General features: G+C 46.7%; 1 long non-coding RNA gene across 1 annotated transcript; it reads left to right on the top strand.

The window, feature by feature from the left end:
• The first annotated feature begins 2,328 nt into the window (after positions 1–2,328).
• LOC146802123 (uncharacterized) lies at positions 2,329–4,120 on the top strand. The gene is made up of 2 exons (XR_014967362.1): positions 2,329–2,974; positions 3,686–4,120. It is a non-coding gene; the product is annotated as an uncharacterized LOC146802123 (long non-coding RNA).
• Positions 4,121–7,754: the final 3,634 nt, after the last annotated feature.

The following is a 7,754-nucleotide window of genomic DNA, read 5'->3' on the forward strand; positions in this document are numbered from 1 at the left end:
TACTTCATATGTGGTCAGACTGCATATATACGTTTGCCTCTAGATTGGGATGGTACCTGTTACATCGGATTTCTTTTGCCACCTGTTTTCCTAGCTCCTCCTGATTATCATAGAAATACTCATTTAGTACACAATAGAGAACGGAGAGATCTCCCAATAGTCGATTACACTGAGACAGCATGGGAAAAATACACAGATTTCAATAAAGGTCTCTTTCCCTATATAGGTACAGTTACCAATAGTAAACTGATACGTAGATTAACCAGAACCCTTGAAGCAGTAGTGAACGAAACTATTTCCGCCTTAGGCAATTTAACAGAAGAGCAGTCTGCTATGCGGATTGTTGTGCTTCAAAATCGTCTTGTCCTTGATGTCATTCTGGCCGATAGGGGCGGAGCTTGTAGGGTCATCGGATCAAGTTGTTGCATTTTCATACCAGAAAATTCGCCATCTGTATATAAAGCCATAACTCGCCTTCATAAGATTGTAAGCCAGATACACCAGAATCCAGGCACCTGGACTTGGTCCGGTTGGTTTTGGAGTGTATTATCTACCTTTGGATGGAGGGTCCTATCCTTCCTAGGTATTGGCTTTCTCATACTATTCAGTTGCTGCTTATGTCTACAATGTGGGCCAGCGATTTGTGGTCTGTGTGCCACCTCGTGTATCCCACATCCAAGTTTTTCGAGATCCCGGAAGAAGAAAGAAGAACAAATGATGTTATATGAACAGATCAACGGATTGATGAAGATTGATATCTCTTAAGGGCAAGTAGGGGACAAGGAGGGAATGTGGAAATATGGATTTTTATGATCAGTTATGTCCCCTATCTTGGACCCCAACGGTTTCATGTATAAATCACAAGTACATGTATGTTTCCTCCAGTTCCAGTTATGAAGACGCAAACACATGTGCGTCCACCGTCAACATGTCCTCTTTCAGATCCGCCATGAATGGGCCGGATATTCTATTCCTAAGTATGAAAGGCCACCGGCTTTATATGGTTCATTTATGCCATTTTACAGTCCAGGCGAGTAGGCCCTGATTCTGCCATTAAGCCTTTTCTTGCCTTCTGCCTCTGAAAGCTCCAGTCTGAGCTCGCATCTGTATCCATGAACTTTGTCCTATTCCCTGCGCGGCTAACGGTGCCTGACTCCAGCCTGTTGCCTGCCAAAAACTGTATTTCACCTTCGAGATTATCTGCTCCGCTCCCTATCCAATGCATTCCTGTCTAGTAGTTTAAGTAAACATTCTTCCAGCTACCGAGCAAAGGGCCCGGCTTCTCTGTCTTTATGCAAGTAATTCTTAGCCCTGTTACTATGGAAGATTTCTGCCCTCGCATCTAGTGTAGACAATTAGACGCTTGTACACGCACTCACAGTCAGTATAGAATAGATTTTGTTCGAAAGACCTTTCCTTTTGGATAACATACAGGCACATGCATCAAACCTTTTTGCGATCGCAAAGGGTGCGAATCGCAAAAATAGGCCGTTTGCGATCGCAAAAGTCAGTGTTGAAATGCATCAACTGTATATTTGCGAAAATCCATTTTTTCGCAAATATAAGGAATCGCAAAACATTCTGCGAATCAAATAGCGAATCGGTATTAGCGTGTCCCAATTACCGAATCGCAAACAACGAATCGCAAAATGTATGCATGACAAATCGCAAATAGCGATTTCCATGAAAATCGCAAATTAGCGATCGCTAAATAAGAAGGATCACAACCAGGTGGTAATCATGAGTGCAAATCACAGACAGGTGAAAACCAACTGAAACCCATTTAAACACACCCAGAATGAGCCAGCACTGTTCACAATGGCAGGGATTTACCTGATGGCGAGGAGGATGAGGCTGCAGGCTGCCGCACAGAGACGGAGGCGAATGAATGAGCGCATCTTCAGAGTCCGCATAACTTTGCTAGGCCAGCAAGAGGATGAGATATACGACAAGTATAGGCTCAATGCAGCAATGATCCATGACCTAATCAATGAATTGGACCCCATAATGCAACGACAGACACGTAGGACCAATGCCATCCCAACGCATGTGCAGGTCCTATGTTGCCTACACCTTCTGGCGTCAGGCAGTTTTCAGGGGGTCATTGCTGTTGCGGGAGGTGTGTCACAAAGCGCACTTTCAAGAATATTGAAAGCATTCCTTGATGCCATGATGGCCGTGATCGGGTCTCATATCAAGTTCCCTACCACCGCGCTTGACCTTGCAAAAACCAAACAGGAGTTCTACCAGATAGCTCGTTTCCCACATGTTTTGGGTTGTATTGATTGCACGCACGTTGCAATATGTCCCCCTGCAACACAGGAATATATATATAGAAATAGGAAATCTTACCATTCCCTCAATATTCAGGTTGTTTGCAATGCCAAAAACATTATCACTGACATTGTTGCGCAATTTCCAGGGAGTGCACATGACTCTTATATCTTCAGGCAAAGTGGCATACACACCCGTCTTGTCAGGGGAGAATTTGGAGAGGGACATCTGCTTGGTAAATATGTGTTATAGTTTATCACTGTCATTGTACGTATGTCAATGTGAAGCTGCCACTGACTCTTTGCTCCATTACATGTAGGTGACAGCGCATACGCCTTGCGTAATTACCTAATGACGCCTTACCTCAATCCCACAACTGCCAATCAACAGAGGTACAATGCAGCACATATTTCGACAAGGAACATCATAGAGCGCACATTTGGGCTGTTGAAGAGCCGATTCAGATGTCTACATAAGACCGGTGGAGCACTGAAGTACAACCCTGAACAATGCTGCAAGATAGTAGCGGCATGTGCCATGCTGCACAACATAGCGACAAGGGGAGGAATGGACATCGAGGTGTCTGACAGCGATTCGGAGGATGGGAACCAGCAAGTGCCACAACACCATGCAGCACAAGGGGCAGGCGCAGCAGAAGGGCGTAGGAGAAGATTTGACCTCACACAAAATTATTTCTGAGGTGAGTAATGATGACACAGAAACTGACTATTGCTATCAGAGTATTCTTTAATTAAATAAAATTGCCATGAGTGTTCAAGCACACTTGTAATCTGACCAGTGCAATGGACATAAGTGGTTTGCAAATGTCAATTCACTTGTCACTCTGTGAAAAGTCAAATCCAAATAAATGGTTACGTCACCATAGTGGAATGCACTTGTACATGCCAGTCTAGCGCTTTTTCCCACGAACACCCAGACGCCTGTCAGACCCAGCATTGTCATCCGTTATGTTGGAAGCGGCGGGGGTACTGCTGCGTGTGTTGCGTCTTCCTGCAGTGCGGACTGGAACTGCCACACTACTTAGGCTTGAGCCACCCTCACTACCCTCTTCGGGCGTGGAATTGTTGGCCGCAATTGTGGAAGCATTTAGCAAATCAACTGCATTGGTGACCTGGTCCAGTGCTTTAGCCACATCGCCGCTCCAATGGCACATTTCAGTTTGCATGGTCACAGACCTACGTGCCAGCAGTGCAGTTGTCGTGGCCAATCTATTGTTTGATTTAGCAAACATTTTCAATTGCAGCATTAGTTGACGATGCTGTCTCTTCTGGGATACATTTCCCTCATGCATCACCTTGCTCAGTTGCTGCACACTTTCTGACAGTACTGCTATGTTGCTAGCCATCTTGCCAACTTGCAATTGTACTAATCGTGTGTTTTTTGTCTGCAGGCGCTGCATACGGAGCATCTGTCCCTCAAGACCACCCCAGACATCACTTGGTTGCTCCTCCTGCTGTGTCCTGAGTGCTCTTCCTCTCCTACGCCGGGCTCTGTGATTAGTTCTGGGGACCTGTGGTTGTGTTTGTGTGATGGAAGTTGTCTGGCCATGGCTGCCACCTGGTGTTGCATCAGCCTCATCATCTTCACACTCCATGGTGACTAGGGATGGAACAGTAGCCCTGCGTGACTTTGTTGGACGTGAGGGATTTATTTGCACCACAGGTGTGTCCATCTGTTCACCTGCGCTGGTGTCCTGCATGTCTGGGGAATCGCTATCCACATCTTCTACACGTTGTGCATCTGTGAGGTGAAACAGTGCAACACTGTATTATTTCATGTCTGTGATATTAATTGCACAGTAATAAATTTCTGCCTTTGTAAATGATTTTATACTCTATTAAGCTTTTTTGGGTTGTTACTCTGAGATTTGACATTTTAACTGCTTGACCTGACTACATCTCCCATAATGCCCCTCACCTACTGAATGCATTGTGTACTGGATGTTCAGGGTCTGCACTTGGGCTGTGCTGTGGTCGAGTTCTACCTTTACATTTTGTAACACTAAGAAAACATACATTCATCTTACCTTCAGATGTGTTTGCTGCTCCGGACGTGTCCAGCTGGGTCACACCAACAACAGCTTCTGGCTGGATGGTGGATTCAATCAAGTCCTCCATGGGAGTGTTCCCAGTGTCTGTTGGTGTTCCCCCTCCTGTCTTCTTTGCCTCCTTCAGGCGGTCAGCTATGCGCACCTTAGCCCGACTGCGCAAGTCGTACCATCGTTTTTTGAGTTCTTCAATGGTGCGGTGTGTCACCCCAATGGCATTGACCCTGTTTTGGATCCGGAGCCAGATTTTCCTTTTCTCCTGCTCTGCCACTTTCAATGATGCCTTTCCAAACAGCTTGTCATGGCTGTGGACTACTCCCTCAATGAGGGTGTCAATTTCTTTTTCTGCAAATTTAATTTTGCGTTTCCTGCCTGTTTGGCTCTCCTCTGCTGTTTGTGAGGCTTCCATTTGATATCACAAGTTTTTCTTCTGTCTCTGTCACACTCCTGTTCTGCTCCCAGAGCCAGCTCCCTCCTCTCCCTGACACTGTGCACTGGAAATGAGGCTGGTGCTGCTCACTTCCTGGTTGTGATGTCATCAGGATGCATCAAAAAGCGACTTCGGTATTAGCGATTTCGCTAATTGCGAAATCGCTAATAGCGAGTTCGCAAATGCCGAAATCGCAATTTATTTAGCGATTTTTAGCGATTCGCAATATTCTCGCAATGTTTTTGTTGCATCGTGTTTTGCGAGTCTTTATTTGCGATTCCTTAAAATTCGCAAATAAGGACTCGCAAACTCTCTTTTTGATGCATGTGCCTGATAGTTCTTTAAACATAGGATGTTAGATATGATTTGGGATTAGGTTGACATAACCCCAGACTTCTGTCTCCACATGTAGAGCTAAATGTCAAGTCCCCTTCACCCCCTAGTTGCACGTCAATCACACGTAATGCTGCTGCGCGCGCATCTCTGCCAAGTATTTCTGCTGACATTGCGAAATTCTTTCATGGAACCACCCTATTGTGACATCATACCTGATGACGTTCTTTAAGTTACGCCCAGTTACACCCACTTTAGTTACGCATGTATGTTCTTATCTTTGTTATCAACTGTTACGCCTCCTGCATCTGTTTCACTGTAATGCCTATTGTATAAAAATGATTACTTGTCAATAAAGTATGGTCCTTCACTTCCTGAACCTTCGTGGTGATGGAATATGGAGTCCTCAATTCGAATTGATTTTGGAATAAAGCCCGTTCCGAACCTCTAATACCACGGATTCTGCCTCTTATTTTACTGAGCTATTATTATAGATTTTCCGCATCAAATTAAGTACCGGTAATTAAATTATTTACCACAGGCTCCTAACATTACCCACCCTATGAACAGTGCTCGAGTTGAGGATCTTTAGTAAAATCGTATTACGGTACCACCATTGGAGTCCTGTACTTTTCTAAACCCAAAGTGTACTTGTCTGTGTAACCAATTCATGTCATTGCGTGTATATCTAAATTGAAAACCTGCCTTAAGACACTTTATGTGGCGCTACATATGTGGAAATGCACTCTCTTTGCAATTTTTAAGCAGAAGTTTGGAGTGATATTTGGCGCTGCACCCACATGCTCAGTCTGGTTCCCGGCGCACATAGCCTTAGTTGCAGCGCACAGAGACCTTATACTGCCGCACACAGAGGAAAAAAATTAGATGGAACATTGTTTTCCTAATGAAGGTACTTGAACTGGATAAGGCGTAGGCTCATGGCCTCCAGGCCTCTGGGCCTCCGTCCAGTCCTCCTCTTCCATCGGACCCACATTACCCTCCCAGGCCTCCCTAAGATGTTGCATCGTGGGGGAGCTATGTGTAACTAGGGACTGGTAGATTTTGGAGATTTTTTGATCTTGGAGATCTCCCATGAACACCTTCGCCTCCACCGGGCTGAACTCAGCCAGTGTCTCTAGGCCCTCTAAGCTAGGGGAGATGGCGTGCCGGAACTGCAGGTATTTAAAAATTGGGTTTTAGGCATATGGAAGTCTTTTTGTATATCTTGAAAGGATTTCAGGACAGGCCCCTGCATGACATCACCCAGGGTAGAGATACCGATATTGTCCCAGTCACGAAATCCAGGCAGAGCAGCCAGCTATGGCAGGCGCCCATTGTGCCAAAGAGGGGTCTCCTGGGTCAACCTATTCCACCAACCCATCCTCCGTAGCGCCTGCCGCCAGATTTGAAAGATAATCCTCGTGGCAGACGGCAGGGGGCCGCGCAACTGTGCAGAATAGAGAATTGGTACACCCAGCTTAGAGAATTAAATGCAATGTCCATATCTGCCAGCAAGAGCGCTGCTCGTTCCCCCAACCCATGGACGGTTGCAACGGCAACATGCGCCCAACGACTATTATGACGGTTCGCCCGTTGGGGCATAAACCCGGCCTGATCAGGATGGACTAGAGAGGTAATATGTGGGCGAAGACGGTTGGCCAACGCCTTAGCCAAAATCTTTGCCTCAACGTTCAGGAGAGAGATAGGGCGGTACGACGCGAGTTGATCGGGAGGTCTACCAGGCTTGTGGAAAACCACCACTTCCGCATGTCTCCAATCTCTAGGCAGACAACCCCACTCTCTGGCCTCTTCTACCACCCTACGATAGTGGGGTCCTAGCTGCAAGAAATATTGATTAAAGAATTGACATGGAAAGCCATTCGGCCCCGGGGCCTTTCCGGGGTGCATGTCACCAAGTGCGGCACCCAATTTGTGAGTGGGAACATTGTTTTCCTAATGAAGGTACTTGAACTGGATAAGGCGTAGGCTCATGGCCTCCAGGCCTCAGGGCCTCCGTCCAGTCCTCCTCTTCCATCGGACCCACATTACCCTCCCAGGCCTCCCTAAGATGTTGCATCGTGGGGTAGCTATGTGTAACTAGGGACTGGTAGATTTTGGAGATTTTTTGATCTTGGAGATCTCCCATGAACACCTTCGCCTCCACCGGGCTGAACTCAGCCAGTGTCTCTAGGCCCTCTAAGCTAGGGGAGATGGCGTGCCGGAACTGCAGGTATTTAAAAAATTGGGTTTTAGGCATATGGAAGTCTTTTTGTATATCTTGAAAGGATTTCAGGACAGGCCCCCGCATGACATCACACAGGGTAGAGATACCGATATTGTCCCAGTCACGAAATCCAGGCAGAGCAGCCAGCTATGGCAGGCGCCCATTGTGCCAAAGAGGGGTCTCCTGGGTCAACCTATTCCACCAACCGATCCTCCGTAGCGCCTGCCGCCAGATTTGAAAGATAATCCTCGTGGCAGACGGCAGGGGGCCGCGCAACTGTGCAGAATAGAGAATTGGTACATCCAGCTTAGAGAATTAAATGCAATGTCCATATCTGCCAGCAAGAGCGCTGCTCGTTCCCCCAACCCATGGACGGTTGCAACGGCAACATGCGCCCAACGACTATTATGACGGTTCGCCCGTTG

Source organism: Triturus cristatus, chromosome 8 (genome assembly GCF_964204655.1).
Source record: "Triturus cristatus chromosome 8, aTriCri1.1, whole genome shotgun sequence".
Classification (NCBI taxonomy): Eukaryota; Metazoa; Chordata; class Amphibia; order Caudata; family Salamandridae; genus Triturus; species Triturus cristatus.